At 46.9% G+C, this 16,115-nt stretch overlaps 1 non-coding gene across 1 annotated transcript; it reads left to right on the top strand.

The window, feature by feature from the left end:
- Window positions 1–8,533: 8,533 nt before the first annotated feature.
- TRNAG-UCC (transfer RNA glycine (anticodon UCC)) lies at window positions 8,534–8,605 on the top strand. The gene has a single exon. It is a non-coding gene; the product is annotated as a tRNA-Gly (tRNA).
- The last annotated feature ends 7,510 nt before the right edge of the window (window positions 8,606–16,115 follow it).

The raw sequence follows: 16,115 nt of genomic DNA, 5'->3' as shown, positions 1-16,115 counted from the left end.
CCACTCTCTCATTTCCACGCTGCCAGAGCGGAAAACAGCAGGCTTGTGCCAGCTTTTTGTGGGAAGAGACTGCTCAACTATCGGTCTCTGCTCAAAGTCAGGGAGACAGATGGTCAGAGAATCAACCCTACACTTCAAAGGAAATGATGCACAGTTATGACCATTAAAGAAAGATGGGACCCTCGCACTTCTTTCTGAGCCTGCTTGGAACGTTATTATTCCCTTTTTTTGTCCTGCTATTATCAATCTCCTGTGAATTTCGTGGAGCTGTTTTCTTTCTCTACCCTGCTGTTTTTCCCTTGCTTCCAATATATACTTATTTCAATGATTTGAACTGCTGCTTTCCCTGTCTCCTTTTCTGCGCAGCTTTTGCATTGGTTTCAATCTCCAGTTCCTTAGCAGTTGCAAGAACTTTTTTACTGATTTTCATTTTGGTCTGTAAACCAAAAATACCTCTGATACTGGTGCAATATAGTCATTGAACTCAGGGTTGTGATGTCTAGAGTTTAAAAAAAACATATGCCATGGAGCGTTGGTGGTATAGTGGTGAGCATAGCTGCCTTCCAAGCAATTGACCCGGGTTCGATTCCCGGCCAACGCAGTGCTAATATTTATACATTAAGCAAGCTGTAGCTATTCTAACGCAATATGTTAAAAAAAAGAGAAATATCTTGACCAGATTACTCAGCTATTAGATAAATAATAAACAAAGACATAGGCAGGCATCCCAAAAGCCCCGTCTGCGACTTTCTATGTCCTGAAATTTTTATATTTTACAAACAGCAGTCACCACTCACAACTGCTGGTAATAAATGGGCTGCAGGGGGGCAGGCAATGAAACGGCTAAGCCCTTCTGCCCGACCAGCCTTTAGAACTGCAGCATCTCTGCAGTAAAAAGTGTTTCAGGTCAATATCTCTCCCCTGGAAAAAATGTGCGAGACCCACCACCGATAAATGTGGCAAAAGTCCCCAACATTTTCTGCATATTTGTGCTCTTACCTGAAAGCAGCGCCACCTTGTAGTCATCACAGGCAACTGCAGCATACAACCAAATTTATCCGAGAGCAAGGTGAAAGAAACCCAAGGGAACAGCCCCTGTCTGCAGCAGGAAGGTTGGCTGCTTCGAATGGACAGAACTTCCAGTCCTAAGTCCACTCATGTCCCAAACGCTCCCAAACGCTCATACCGGGCAAGCCCTCACCGGGTGCACCTCTGGCTCCCAGGTAAGGCCAAAACCTGAGCATGGTAGCGCAGGATCACAGAGAAGGAGCGGGTGGGGGTGCTTCTGTCTTGACAAAGGCGTGACATGGCTAGTGACTGAGAGGGCCTTGACTTTCCCCTATGACTGACTGTGAGAGGGGAAGGCGAAGATTTTCTGCACCCAGCATGCCTTGTGACATTCTTAGGCAAATGAGGTGAGAGCCCTGCCAGAATAGCTCCAGCGATCCCATGCCACTCCTCTGAAGGCTCCTGATCTGCATAACCACACCATTTTGAGCAGGAAGCAGAGTGGCGCAGCGGAAGCGTGCTGGGCCCATAATCCAGAGGTCGATGGATCAAAACCATCCTCTGCTAGCATGGATTGATTTTTTTTCTTGTGAGGACCACTCTCTCATTTCCACGCTGCCAGAGCGGAAAACAGCAGGCTTGTGCCAGCTTTTTGTGGGAAGAGACTGCTCAACTATCGGTCTCTGCTCAAAGTCAGGGAGACAGATGGTCAGAGAATCAACCCTACACTTCAAAGGAAATGATGCACAGTTATGACCATTAAAGAAAGATGGGACCCTCGCACTTCTTTCTGAGCCTGCTTGGAACGTTATTATTCCCTTTTTTTGTCCTGCTATTATCAATCTCCTGTGAATTTCGTGGAGCTGTTTTCTTTCTCTACCCTGCTGTTTTTCCCTTGCTTCCAATATATACTTATTTCAATGATTTGAACTGCTGCTTTCCCTGTCTCCTTTTCTGCGCAGCTTTTGCATTGGTTTCAATCTCCAGTTCCTTAGCAGTTGCAAGAACTTTTTTCCTGATTTTCATGTTGGTCTGTAAACCAAAAATACCTCTGATACTGGTGCAATATAGTCATTGAACTCAGGGTTGTGATGTCTAGAGTTTAAAAAAAACATATGTCATGGAGTGTTGGTGGTATAGTGGTGAGCATAGCTGCCTTCCAAGCAGTTGACCAGGGTTCGATTCCCGGCCAACGCAGTGCTAATATTTATACATTAGGCAAGCTGTAGCTATTCTAATGCAATATGTTAAAAAAAAGAGAAATATCTTGACCAGATTACTCAGCTATTAGATAAATAATAAACAAAGACATAGGCAGGCATCCTAAAAGCCCCGTCTGCGACTTTCTATGTCCTGAAATTTTTATATTTTACAAACAGCAGTCACCACTCACAACTGCTGGTAATAAATGGGCTGCAGGGGGGCAGGCAATGAAACGGCTAAGCCCTTCTGCCCGACCAGCCTTTAGAACTGCAGCATCTCTGCAGTAAAAAGTGTTTCAGGTCAATATCTCTCCCCTGGAAAAAATGAGCGAGACCCACCACCGATAAATGTGGCAAAAGTCCCCAACATTTTCTGCATATTTGTGCTCTTACCTGAAAGCAGCGCCACCTTGTAGTCATCGCAGGCAACTGCAGCATACAACCAAATTTATCCGAGAGCAAGGTGAAAGAAACCCAAGGGAACAGCCCCTGTCTGCAGCAGGAAGGTTGGCTGCTTCGAATGGACAGAACTTCCAGTCCTAAGTCCACTCACGTCCCGAACGCTCCCAAACGCTCATACCGGGCAAGCCCTCACCGGGTGCACCTCTGGCTCCCAGGTAAGGCCAAAACCTGAGCATGGTAGCGCAGGATCACAGAGAAGGAGCGGGTGGGGGTGCTTCTGTCTTGACAAAGGCGTGACATGGCTAGTGACTGAGAGGGCCTTGACTTTCCCCTATGACTGACTGTGAGAGGGGAAGGCGAAGATTTTCTGCACCCAGCATGCCTTGTGACATTCTTAGGCAAATGAGGTGAGAGTCCTGCCAGAATAGCTCCAGCGATCCCATGCCACTCCTCTGAAGGCTCCTGATCTGCATAACCACAGCATTTTGAGCAGGAAGCAGAGTGGCGCAGCGGAAGCGTGCTGGGCCCATAACCCAGCGGTCGATGGATCGAAACCATCCTCTGCTAGCATGGATTGATTTTTTTTCTTGTGAGGACCACTCTCTCGTTTCCACGCTGCCAGAGCGGAAAACAGCAGGCTTGTGCCAGCTTTTTGTGGGAAGAGACTGCTCAACTATCGGTCTCTGCTCAAAGTCAGGGAGACAGATGGTCAGAGAATCAACCCTACACTTCAAAGGAAATGATGCACAGTTATGACCATTAACGAAAGATGGGACCCTCGCACTTCTTTCTGAGCCTGCTTGGAACGTTATTATTCCCTTTTTTTGTCCTGCTATTATCAATCTCCTGTGAATTTTGTGGAGCTGTTTTCTTTCTCTACCCTGCTGTTTTTCCCTTGCTGCCAATATATGCTTATTTCAATGATTTGAACTGCTGCTTTCCCTTTCTCCTTTTCTGCGCAGCTTTTGCATTGGTTTCAATCTCCAGTTCCTTAGCAGTTGCAAGAACTTTTTTCCTGATTTTCATGTTGGTCTGTAAACCAAAAATACCTCTGATACTGGTGCAATATAGTCATTGAACTCAGGGTTGTGATGTCTAGAGTTTAAAAAAAACATACGCCAAGGAGCGTTGGTGGTATAGTGGTGAGCATAGCTGCCTTCCAAGCAGTTGACCCGGTTTCGATTCCCTGCCAACGCAGTGCTAATATTTATACATTAAGCAAGCTGTAGCTATTCTAACGCAATATGTTAAAAAAAAGAGAAATATCTTGGCCAGATTACTCAGCTATTAGATAAATAATAAACAAAGACATAGGCAGGCATCCCAAAAGCCCCGTCTGCGACTTTCTATGTCCTGAAATGTTTATATTTTACAAACAGCAGTCACCACTCACAACTGCTGGTAATAAATGGGCTGCAGGGGGGCAGGCAATGAAACGGCTAAGCCCTTCTGCCCGACCAGCCTTTAGAACTGCAGCATCTCTGCAGTAAAAAGTGTTTCAGGTCAATATCTCTCCCCTGGAAAAAATGTGCGAGACCCACCACCGATAAATGTGGCAAAAATCCCCAACATTTTCTGCATATTTGTGCTCTTACCTGAAAGCAGCGCCACCTTGTAGTCATCGCAGGCAACTGCAGCATACAACCAAATTTATCCGAGAGCAAGGTGAAAGAAACCCAAGGGAACAGCCCCTGTCTGCAGCAGGAAGGTTGGCTGCTTCGAATGGACAGAACTTCCAGTCCTAAGTCCACTCACGTCCCGAACACTCATACCGGGCAAGCCCTCACCGGGTGCACCTCTGGCTCCCAGGTAAGGCCAAAACCTGAGCATGGTTGCGCAGGATCACAGAGAAGGAGCGGGTGGGGGTGCTTCTGTCTTGACAAAGGCGTGACATGGCTAGTGACTGAGAGGGCCTTGACTTTCCCCTATGACTGACTGTGAGAGGGGAAGGCGAAGATTTTCTGCACCCAGCATGCCTTGTGACATTCTTAGGCAAATGAGGTGAGAGCCCTGCCAGAATATCTCCAGCGATCCCATGCCACTCCTCTGTCTGAAGGCTCCTGATCTGCATAACCACAGCATTTTGAGCAGGAAGCCGAGTGGCGCAGCGGAAGCGTGCTGGGCCCATAACCCAGAGGTCGATGGATCGAAACCATCCTCTGCTAGCATGGATTGATTTTTTTTCTTGTGAGGACCACTCTCTCGTTTCCACGCTGCCAGAGCGGAAAACAGCAGGCTTGTGCCAGCTTTTTGTGGGAAGAGACTGCTCAACTATCGGTCTCTGCTCAAAGTCAGGGAGACAGATGGTCAGAGAATCAACCCTACACTTCAAAGGAAATGATGCACAGTTATGACCATTAACGAAAGATGGGACATTCGCACTTCTTTCTGAGCCTGCTTGGAACGTTATTATTCCCTTTTTTTGTCCTGCTATTATCAATCTCCTGTGAATTTCGTGGAGCTGTTTTCTTTCTCTACCCTGCTGTTTTTCCCTTGCTGCCAATATATGCTTATTTCAATGATTTGAACTGCTGCTTTCCCTTTCTCCTTTTCTGCGCAGCTTTTGCATTGGTTTCAATCTCCAGTTCCTTAGCAGTTGCAAGAACTTTTTTCCTGATTTTCATGTTGGTCTGTAAACCAAAAATACCTCTGATACTGGTGCAATATAGTAATTGAACTCAGGGTTGTGATGTCTAGAGTTTAAAAAAAACATATACCACGGAGCGTTGGTGGTATAGTGGTGAGCATAGCTGCCTTCCAAGCAGTTGAGCCGGGTTCGATTCCCGGTCAACGCAGTGCTAATATTTATACATTAAGCAAGCTTTAGCTATTCTAACGCAATATGTTAAAAAAAAGAGAAATATCTTGATCAGATTACTCAGCTATTAGATAAATAATAAACAAAGACATAGGCAGGCATCCCAAAAGCCCCGTCTGCGACTTTCTATGTCCTGAAATTTTTATATTTTACAAACAGCAGTCACCACTCACAACTGCTGGTAATAAATGGGCTGCAGGGGGGCAGGCAATGAAACGGCTAAGCCCTTCTGCCCGACCAGCCTTTAGAACTGCAGCATCTCTGCAGTAAAAAGTGTTTCAGGTCAATATCTCTCCCCTGGAAAAAATGTGCGAGACCCACCACCGATAAATGTGGCAAAAGTCCCCAACATTTTCTGCATATTTGTGCTCTTACCTGAAAGCAGCGCCACCTTGTAGTCATCGCAGGCAACTGCAGCATACAACCAAATTTATCCGAGAGCAAGGTGAAAGAAACCCAAGGGAACAGCCCCTGTCTGCAGCAGGAAGGTTGGCTGCTTCGAATGGACAGAACTTCCAGTCCTAAGTCCACTCACGTCCCGAACGCTCATACCGGGCAAGCCCTCACCGGGTGCACCTCTGGCTCCCAGGTAAGGCCAAAACCTGAGCATGGTAGCGCAGGATCACAGAGAAGGAGCGGGTGGGGGTGCTTCTGTCTTGACAAAGGCGTGACATGGCTAGTGACTGAGAGGGCCTTGACTTTCCCCTATGACTGACTGTGAGAGGGGAAGGCGAAGATTTTCTGCACCCAGCATGCCTTGTGACATTCTTAGGCAAATGAGGTGAGAGCCCTGCCAGAATAGCTCCAGCGATCCTATGCCACTCTTCTGAAGGCTCCTGATCTGCATAACCACAGCATTTTGAGCAGGAAGCAGAGTGGCGCAGCGGAAGCGTGCTGGGCCCATAACCCAGAGGTCGATGGATTGAAACCATCCTCTGCTAGCATGGATTGATTTTTTTTCTTGTGAGGACCACTCTATCGTTTCCACGCTGCCAGAGCGGAAAACAGCAGGCTTGTGCCAGCTTTTTGTGGGAAGAGACTGCTCAACTATCGGTCTCTGCTCAAAGTCAGGGAGACAGATGGTCAGAGAATCAACCCTACACTTCAAAGGAAATGATGCACAGTTATGACCATTAACGAAAGATGGGACCCTCGCACTTCTTTCTGAGCCTGCTTGGAACGTTATTATTCCCTTTTTTTGTCCTGCTATTATCAATCTCCTGTGAATTTCGTGGAGCTGTTTTCTTTCTCTACCCTGCTGTTTTTCCTTTGCTGCCAATATATGCTTATTTCAATGATTTGAACTGCTGCTTTCCGTTTCTCCTTTTCTGCGCAGCTTTTGCATTGGTTTCAATCTCCAGTTCCTTAGCAGTTGCAAGAACTTTTTTACTGATTTTCATTTTGGTCTGTAAACCAAAAATACCTCTGATACTGGTGCAATATAGTCATTGAACTCAGGGTTGTGATGTCTAGAGTTTAAAAAAAACATATGCCATGGAGCGTTGGTGGTATAGTGGTGAGCATAGCTGCCTTCCAAGCAATTGACCCGGGTTCGATTCCCGGCCAACGCAGTGCTAATATTTATACATTAAGCAAGCTGTAGCTATTCTAACGCAATATGTTAAAAAAAAGAGAAATATCTTGACCAGATTACTCAGCTATTAGATAAATAATAAACAAAGACATAGGCAGGCATCCCAAAAGCTCCGTCTGCGACTTTCTATGTCCTGAAATTTTTATATTTTACATACAGCAGTCACCACTCACAACTGCTGGTAATAAATGGGCTGCAGGGGGGCAGGCAATGAAACGTCTAAGCCCTTCTGCCCGACCAGCCTTTAGAACTGCAGCATCTCTGCAGTAAAAAGTGTTTCAGGTCAATATCTCTCCCCTGGAAAAAATGTGCGAGACCCACCACCGATAAATGTGGCAAAAGTCCCCAACATTTTCTGCATATTTGTGCTCTTACCTGAAAGCAGCGCCACCTTGTAGTCATCGCAGGCAACTGCAGCATACATCCAAATTTATCCGAGAGCAAGGTGAAAGAAACCCAAGGGAACAGCCCCTGTCTGCACCAGGAAGATTGGCTGCTTCGAATGGACAGAACTTCCAGTCCTAAGTCCACTCACGTCCCGAACGCTCCCAAACGCTCATACCGGGCAAGCCCTCACTGGGTGCACCTCTGGCTCCCAGGTAAGGCCAAAACCTGAGCATGGTAGCGCAGGATCACAGAGAAGGAGCGGGTGGGGGTGCTTCTGTCTTGACAAAGGCGTGACATGGCTAGTGACTGAGAGGGCCTTGACTTTCCCCTATGACTGACTGTGAGAGGGGAAGGCGAAGATTTTCTGCACCCAGCATGCCTTGTGACATTCTTAGGCAAATGAGGTGAGAGCCCTGCCAGAATAGCTCCAGCGAGCCCATGCCACTCCTCTGAAGGCTCCTGATCTGCATAACCACAGCATTTTGAACAGGAAGCAGAGTGGCGCAGCGGAAGCGTGCTGGGCCCATAACCCAGAGGTCGATGGATCAAAACCATCCTCTGCTAGCATGGATTGATTTTTTTTCTTGTGAGGACCACTCTCTCGTTTCCACGCTGCCAGAGCGGAAAACAGCAGGCTTGTGCCAGCTTTTTGTGGGAAGAGACTGCTCAACTATCGGTCTCTGCTCAAAGTCAGGGAGACAGATGGTCCGAGAATCAACCCTACACTTCAAAGGAAATGATGCACAGTTATGACCATTAAAGAAAGATGGGACCCTCGCACTTCTTTCTGAGCCTGCTTGGAACGTTATTATTCCCTTTTTTTGTCCTGCTATTATCAATCTCCTGTGAATTTCGTGGAGCTGTTTTCTTTCTCTACCCTGCTGTTTTTCCCTTGCTGCCAATATATGCTTATTTCAATGATTTGAACTGCTGCTTTCCCTTTCTCCTTTTCTGCGCAGCTTTTGCATTGGTTTCAATCTCCAGTTCCTTAGCAGTTGCAAGAACTTTTTTCCTGATTTTCATGTTGGTCTGTAAACCAAAAATACCTCTGATACTGGTGCAATATAGTCATTGAACTCAGGGTTGTGATGTCTAGAGTTTAAAAAAAACATATGTCATGGAGCGTTGGTGGTATAGTGGTGAGCATAGCTGCCTTCCAAGCAGTTGACCCGGGTTCGATTCCCGGCCAATGCAGTGCTAATATTTATACATTAGGCAAGCTGTAGCTATTCTAATGCAATATGTTAAAAAAAAGAGAAATATCTTGACCAGATTACTCAGCTATTAGATAAATAATAAACAAAGACATAGGCAGGCATCCTAAAAGCCCCGTCTGCGACTTTCTATGTCCTGAAATTTTTATATTTTACAAACAGCAGTCACCACTCACAACTGCTGGTAATAAATGGGCTGCAGGGGGGCAGGCAATGAAACGGCTAAGCACTTCTGCCCGACCAGCCTTTAGAACTGCAGCATCTCTGCAGTAAAAAGTGTTTCAGGTCAATATCTCTCCCCTGGAAAAAATGAGCGAGACCCACCACCGATAAATGTGGCAAAAGTCCCCAACATTTTCTGCATATTTGTGCTCTTACCTGAAAGCAGCGCCACCTTGTAGTCATCGCAGGCAACTGCAGCATACAACCAAATTTATCCGAGAGCAAGGTGAAAGAAACCCAAGGGAACAGCCCCTGTCTGCAGCAGGAAGGTTGGCTGCTTCGAATGGACAGAACTTCCAGTCCTGAGTCCACTCACGTCCCGAACGCTCCCAAACGCTCATACCGGGCAAGCCCTCACCGGGTGCACCTCTGGCTCCCAGGTAAGGCCAAAACCTGAGCATGGTAGCGCAGGATCACAGAGAAGGAGCGGGTGGGGGTGCTTCTGTCTTGACAAAGGCGTGACATGGCTAGTGACTGAGAGGGCCTTGACTTTCCCCTATGACTGACTGTGAGAGGGGAAGGCGAAGATTTTCTGCACCCAGCATGCCTTGTGACATTCTTAGGCAAATGAGGTGAGAGCCCTGCCAGAATAGCTCCAGCGATCCCATGCCACTCCTCTGAAGGCTCCTGATCTGCATAACCACAGCATTTTGAGCAGGAAGCAGAGTGGCGCAGCGGAAGCGTGCTGGGCCCATAACCCAGAGGTCGATGGATCGAAACCATCCTCTGCTAGCATGGATTGATTTTTTTTCTTGTGAGGACCACTCTCTCGTTTCCACGCTGCCAGAGCGGAAAACAGCAGGCTTGTGCCAGCTTTTTGTGGGAAGAGACTGCTCAACTATCGGTCTCTGCTCAAAGTCAGGGAGACAGATGGTCAGAGAATCAACCCTACACTTCAAAGGAAATGATGCACAGTTATGACCATTAACGAAAGATGGGACCCTCGCACTTCTTTCTGAGCCTGCTTGGAACGTTATTATTCCCTTTTTTTGTCCTGCTATTATCAATCTCCTGTGAATTTTGTGGAGCTGTTTTCTTTCTCTACCCTGCTGTTTTTCCCTTGCTGCCAATATATGCTTATTTCAATGATTTGAACTGCTGCTTTCCCTTTCTCCTTTTCTGCGCAGCTTTTGCATTGGTTTCAATCTCCAGTTCCTTAGCAGTTGCAAGAACTTTTTTCCTGATTTTCATGTTGGTCTGTAAACCAAAAATACCTCTGATACTGGTGCAATATAGTCATTGAACTCAGGGTTGTGATGTCTAGAGTTTAAAAAAAACATATGCCATGGAGCGTTGGTGGTATAGTGGTGAGCATAGCTGCCTTCCAAGCAATTGACCCGGGTTCGATTCCCGGCCAACGCAGTGCTAATATTTATACATTAAGCAAGCTGTAGCTATTCTAACGCAATATGTTAAAAAAAAGAGAAATATCTTGACCAGATTACTCAGCTATTAGATAAATAATAAACAAAGACATAGGCAGGCATCCCAAAAGCTCCGTCTGCGACTTTCTATGTCCTGAAATTTTTATATTTTACATACAGCAGTCACCACTCACAACTGCTGGTAATAAATGGGCTGCAGGGGGGCAGGCAATGAAACGTCTAAGCCCTTCTGCCCGACCAGCCTTTAGAACTGCAGCATCTCTGCAGTAAAAAGTGTTTCAGGTCAATATCTCTCCCCTGGAAAAAATGTGCGAGACCCACCACCGATAAATGTGGCAAAAGTCCCCAACATTTTCTGCATATTTGTGCTCTTACCTGAAAGCAGCGCCACCTTGTAGTCATCGCAGGCAACTGCAGCATACATCCAAATTTATCCGAGAGCAAGGTGAAAGAAACCCAAGGGAACAGCCCCTGTCTGCACCAGGAAGATTGGCTGCTTCGAATGGACAGAACTTCCAGTCCTAAGTCCACTCACGTCCCGAACGCTCCCAAACGCTCATACCGGGCAAGCCCTCACTGGGTGCACCTCTGGCTCCCAGGTAAGGCCAAAACCTGAGCATGGTAGCGCAGGATCACAGAGAAGGAGCGGGTGGGGGTGCTTCTGTCTTGACAAAGGCGTGACATGGCTAGTGACTGAGAGGGCCTTGACTTTCCCCTATGACTGACTGTGAGAGGGGAAGGCGAAGATTTTCTGCACCCAGCATGCCTTGTGACATTCTTAGGCAAATGAGGTGAGAGCCCTGCCAGAATAGCTCCAGCGAGCCCATGCCACTCCTCTGAAGGCTCCTGATCTGCATAACCACAGCATTTTGAACAGGAAGCAGAGTGGCGCAGCGGAAGCGTGCTGGGCCCATAACCCAGAGGTCGATGGATCGAAACCATCCTCTGCTAGCATGGATTGATTTTTTTTCTTGTGAGGACCACTCTCTCGTTTCCACGCTGCCAGAGCGGAAAACAGCAGGCTTGTGCCAGCTTTTTGTGGGAAGAGACTGCTCAACTATCGGTCTCTGCTCAAAGTCAGGGAGACAGATGGTCAGAGAATCAACCCTACACTTCAAAGGAAATGATGCACAGTTATGACCATTAAAGAAAGATGGGACCCTCGCACTTCTTTCTGAGCCTGCTTGGAACGTTATTATTCCCTTTTTTTGTCCTGCTATTATCAATCTCCTGTGAATTTTGTGGAGCTGTTTTCTTTCTCTACCCTGCTGTTTTTCCCTTGCTGCCAATATATGCTTATTTCAATGATTTGAACTGCTGCTTTCCCTTTCTCCTTTTCTGCGCAGCTTTTGCATTGGTTTCAATCTCCAGTTCCTTAGCAGTTGCAAGAACTTTTTTCCTGATTTTCATGTTGGTCTGTAAACCAAAAATACCTCTGATACTGGTGCAATATAGTCATTGAACTCAGGGTTGTGATGTCTAGAGTTTAAAAAAAACATACGCCAAGGATCGTTGGTGGTATAGTGGTGAGCATAGCTGCCTTCCAAGCAGTTGACCCGGTTTCGATTCCCTGCCAACGCAGTGCTAATATTTATACATTAAGCAAGCTGTAGCTATTCTAACGCAATATGTTAAAAAAAAGAGAAATATCTTGGCCAGATTACTCAGCTATTAGATAAATAATAAACAAAGACATAGGCAGGCATCCCAAAAGCCCCGTCTGCGACTTTCTATGTCCTGAAATGTTTATATTTTACAAACAGCAGTCACCACTCACAACTGCTGGTAATAAATGGGCTGCAGGGGGGCAGGCAATGAAACGGCTAAGCCCTTCTGCCCGACCAGCCTTTAGAACTGCAGCATCTCTGCAGTAAAAAGTGTTTCAGGTCAATATCTCTCCCCTGGAAAAAATGTGCGAGACCCACCACCGATAAATGTGGCAAAAATCCCCAACATTTTCTGCATATTTGTGCTCTTACCTGAAAGCAGCGCCACCTTGTAGTCATCGCAGGCAACTGCAGCATACAACCAAATTTATCCGAGAGCAAGGTGAAAGAAACCCAAGGGAACAGCCCCTGTCTGCAGCAGGAAGGTTGGCTGCTTCGAATGGACAGAACTTCCAGTCCTAAGTCCACTCACGTCCCGAACGCTCATACCGGGCAAGCCCTCACCGTGTGCACCTCTGGCTCCCAGGTAAGGCCAAAACCTGAGCATGGTAGCGCAGGATCACAGAGAAGGAGCGGGTGGGGGTGCTTCTGTCTTGACAAAGGCGTGACATGGCTAGTGACTGAGAGGGCCTTGACTTTCCCCTCTGACTGACTGTGAGAGGGGAAGGCGAAGATTTTCTGCACCCAGCATGCCTTGTGACATTCTTAGGCAAATGAGGTGAGAGCCCTGCCAGAATAGCTCCAGCGATCCCATGCCACTCCTCTGTCTGAAGGCTCCTGATCTGCATAACCACAGCATTTTGAGCAGGAAGCCGAGTGGCGCAGCGGAAGCGTGCTGGGCCCATAACCCAGAGGTCGATGGATCGAAACCATCCTCTGCTAGCATGGATTGATTTTTTTTCTTGTGAGGACCACTCTCTCGTTTCCACGCTGCCAGAGCGGAAAACAGCAGGCTTGTGCCAGCTTTTTGTGGGAAGAGACTGCTCAACTATCGGTCTCTGCTCAAAGTCAGGGAGACAGATGGTCAGAGAATCAACCCTACACTTCAAAGGAAATGATGCACAGTTATGACCATTAACGAAAGATGGGACATTCGCACTTCTTTCTGAGCCTGCTTGGAACGTTATTATTCCCTTTTTTTGTCCTGCTATTATCAATCTCCTGTGAATTTCGTGGAGCTGTTTTCTTTCTCTACCCTGCTGTTTTTCCCTTGCTGCCAATATATGCTTATTTCAATGATTTGAACTGCTGCTTTCCCTTTCTCCTTTTCTGCGCAGCTTTTGCATTGGTTTCAATCTCCAGTTCCTTAGCAGTTGCAAGAACTTTTTTCCTGATTTTCATGTTGGTCTGTAAACCAAAAATACCTCTGATACTGGTGCAATATAGTAATTGAACTCAGGGTTGTGATGTCTAGAGTTTAAAAAAAACATATGCCACGGAGCGTTGGTGGTATAGTGGTGAGCATAGCTGCCTTCCAAGCAGTTGACCCGGGTTCGATTCCCAGCCAACGCAGTGCTAATATTTATACATTAAGCAAGCTTTAGCTATTCTAACACAATATGTTAAAAAAAAGAGAAATATCTTGATCAGATTACTCAGCTATTAGATAAATAATAAACAAAGACATAGGCAGGCATCCCAAAAGCCCCGTCTGCGACTTTCTATGTCCTGAAATTGTTATATTTTACAAACAGCAGTCACCACTCACAACTGCTGGTAATAAATGGGCTGCAGGGGGGCAGGCAATGAAACGGCTAAGCCCTTCTGCATGACCAGCCTTTAGAACTGCAGCATCTCTGCAGTAAAAAGTGTTTCAGGTCAATATCTCTCCCCTGGAAAAAATGTGCGAGACCCACCACCGATAAATGTGGCAAAAGTCCCCAACATTTTCTGCATATTTGTGCTCTTACCTGAAAGCAGTGCCACCTTGTAGTCATCGCAGGCAACTGCAGCATACAACCAAATTTATCCGAGAGCAAGGTGAAAGAAACCCAAGGGAACAGCCCCTGTCTGCAGCAGGAAGGTTGGCTGCTTCGAATGGACAGAACTTCCAGTCCTAAGTCCACTCACGTCCCGAATGCTCATACCGGGCAAGCCCTCTCCGGGTGCACCTCTGGCTCCCAGGTAAGGCCAAAACCTGAGCATGGTAGCGCAGGATCACAGAGAAGGATCGGGTGGGGGTGCTTCTGTCTTGACAAAGGCGTGACATGGCTAGTGACTGAGAGGGCCTTGACTTTCCCCTATGACTGACTGTGAGAGGGGAAGGCGAAGATTTTCTGCACCCAGCATGCCTTGTGACATTCTTAGGCAAATGAGGTGAGAGCCCTGCCAGAATAGCTCCAGCGATCCCATGCCACTCCTCTGAAGGCTCCTGATCTGCATAACCACAGCATTTTGAGCAGGAAGCAGAGTGGCGCAGCGGAAGCGTGCTGGGCCCATAACCCAGAGGTCGATGGATTGAAACCATCCTCTGCTAGCATGGATTGATTTTTTTTCTTGTGAGGACCACTCTATCGTTTCCACGCTGCCAGAGCGGAAAACAGCAGGCTTGTGCCAGCTTTTTGTGGGAAGAGACTGCTCAACTATCGGTCTCTGCTCAAAGTCAGGGAGACAGATGGTCAGAGAATCAACCCTACACTTCAAAGGAAATGATGCACAGTTATGACCATTAACGAAAGATGGGACACTTGCACTTCTTTCTGAGCCTGCTTGGAACGTTATTATTCCCTTTTTTTGTCCTGCTATTATCAATCTCCTGTGAATTTTGTGGAGCTGTTTTCTTTCTCTACCCTGCTGTTTTTCCCTTGCTGCCAATATATGCTTATTTCAATGATTTGAACTGCTGCTTTCCGTTTCTCCTTTTCTGCGCAGCTTTTGCATTGGTTTCAATCTCCAGTTCCTTAGCAGTTGCAAGAACTTTTTTACTGATTTTCATTTTGGTCTGTAAACCAAAAATACCTCTGATACTTGTGCAATATAGTCATTGAACTCAGGGTTGTGATGTCTAGAGTTAAAAAAAAACATATGCCATGGAGCGTTGGTGGTATAGTGGTGAGCATAGCTGCCTTCCAAGCAATTGACCCGGGTTCGATTCCCGGCCAACGCAGTGCTAATATTTATACATTAAGCAAGCTGTAGCTATTCTAACGCAATATGTTAAAAAAAAGAGAAATATCTTGACCAGATTACTCAGCTATTAGATAAATAATAAACAAAGACATAGGCAGGCATCCCAAAAGCTCCGTCTGCGACTTTCTATGTCCTGAAATTTTTATATTTTACATACAGCAGTCACCACTCACAACTGCTGGTAATAAATGGGCTGCAGGGGGGCAGGCAATGAAACGTCTAAGCCCTTCTGCCCGACCAGCCTTTAGAACTGCAGCATCTCTGCAGTAAAAAGTGTTTCAGGTCAATATCTCTCCCCTGGAAAAAATGTGCGAGACCCACCACCGATAAATGTGGCAAAAGTCCCCAACATTTTCTGCATATTTGTGCTCTTACCTGAAAGCAGCGCCACCTTGTAGTCATCGCAGGCAACTGCAGCATACAACCAAATTTATCCGAGAGCAAGGTGAAAGAAACCCAAGGGAACAGCCCCTGTCTGCAGCAGGAAGGTTGGCTGCTTCGAATGGACAGAACTTCCAGTCCTAAGTCCACTCATGTCCCAAACGCTCCCAAACGCTCATACCGGGCAAGCCCTCACCGGGTGCACCTCTGGCTCCCAGGTAAGGCCAAAACCTGAGCATGGTAGCGCAGGATCACAGAGAAGGAGCGGGTGGGGGTGCTTCTGTCTTGACAAAGGCGTGACATGGCTAGTGACTGAGAGGGCCTTGACTTTCCCCTATGACTGACTGTGAGAGGGGAAGGCGAAGATTTTCTGCACCCAGCATGCCTTGTGACATTCTTAGGCAAATGAGGTGAGAGCCCTGCCAGAATAGCTCCAGCGATCCCATGCCACTCCTCTGAAGGCTCCTGATCTGCATAACCACACCATTTTGAGCAGGAAGCAGAGTGGCGCAGCGGAAGCGTGCTGGGCCCATAATCCAGAGGTCGATGGATCAAAACCATCCTCTGCTAGCATGGATTGATTTTTTTTCTTGTGAGGACCACTCTCTCATTTCCACGCTGCCAGAGCAGAAAACAGCAGGCTTGTGCCAGCTTTTTGTGGGAAGAGACTGCTCAACTATCGGTCTCTGCTCAAAGTCAGGGAGAC

Source organism: Pleurodeles waltl, unplaced genomic scaffold (assembly GCF_031143425.1).
Source record: "Pleurodeles waltl isolate 20211129_DDA unplaced genomic scaffold, aPleWal1.hap1.20221129 scaffold_69, whole genome shotgun sequence".
Classification (NCBI taxonomy): domain Eukaryota; kingdom Metazoa; phylum Chordata; class Amphibia; order Caudata; family Salamandridae; genus Pleurodeles; species Pleurodeles waltl.
This window is presented reverse-complemented; position numbering and strand designations above follow the sequence as displayed.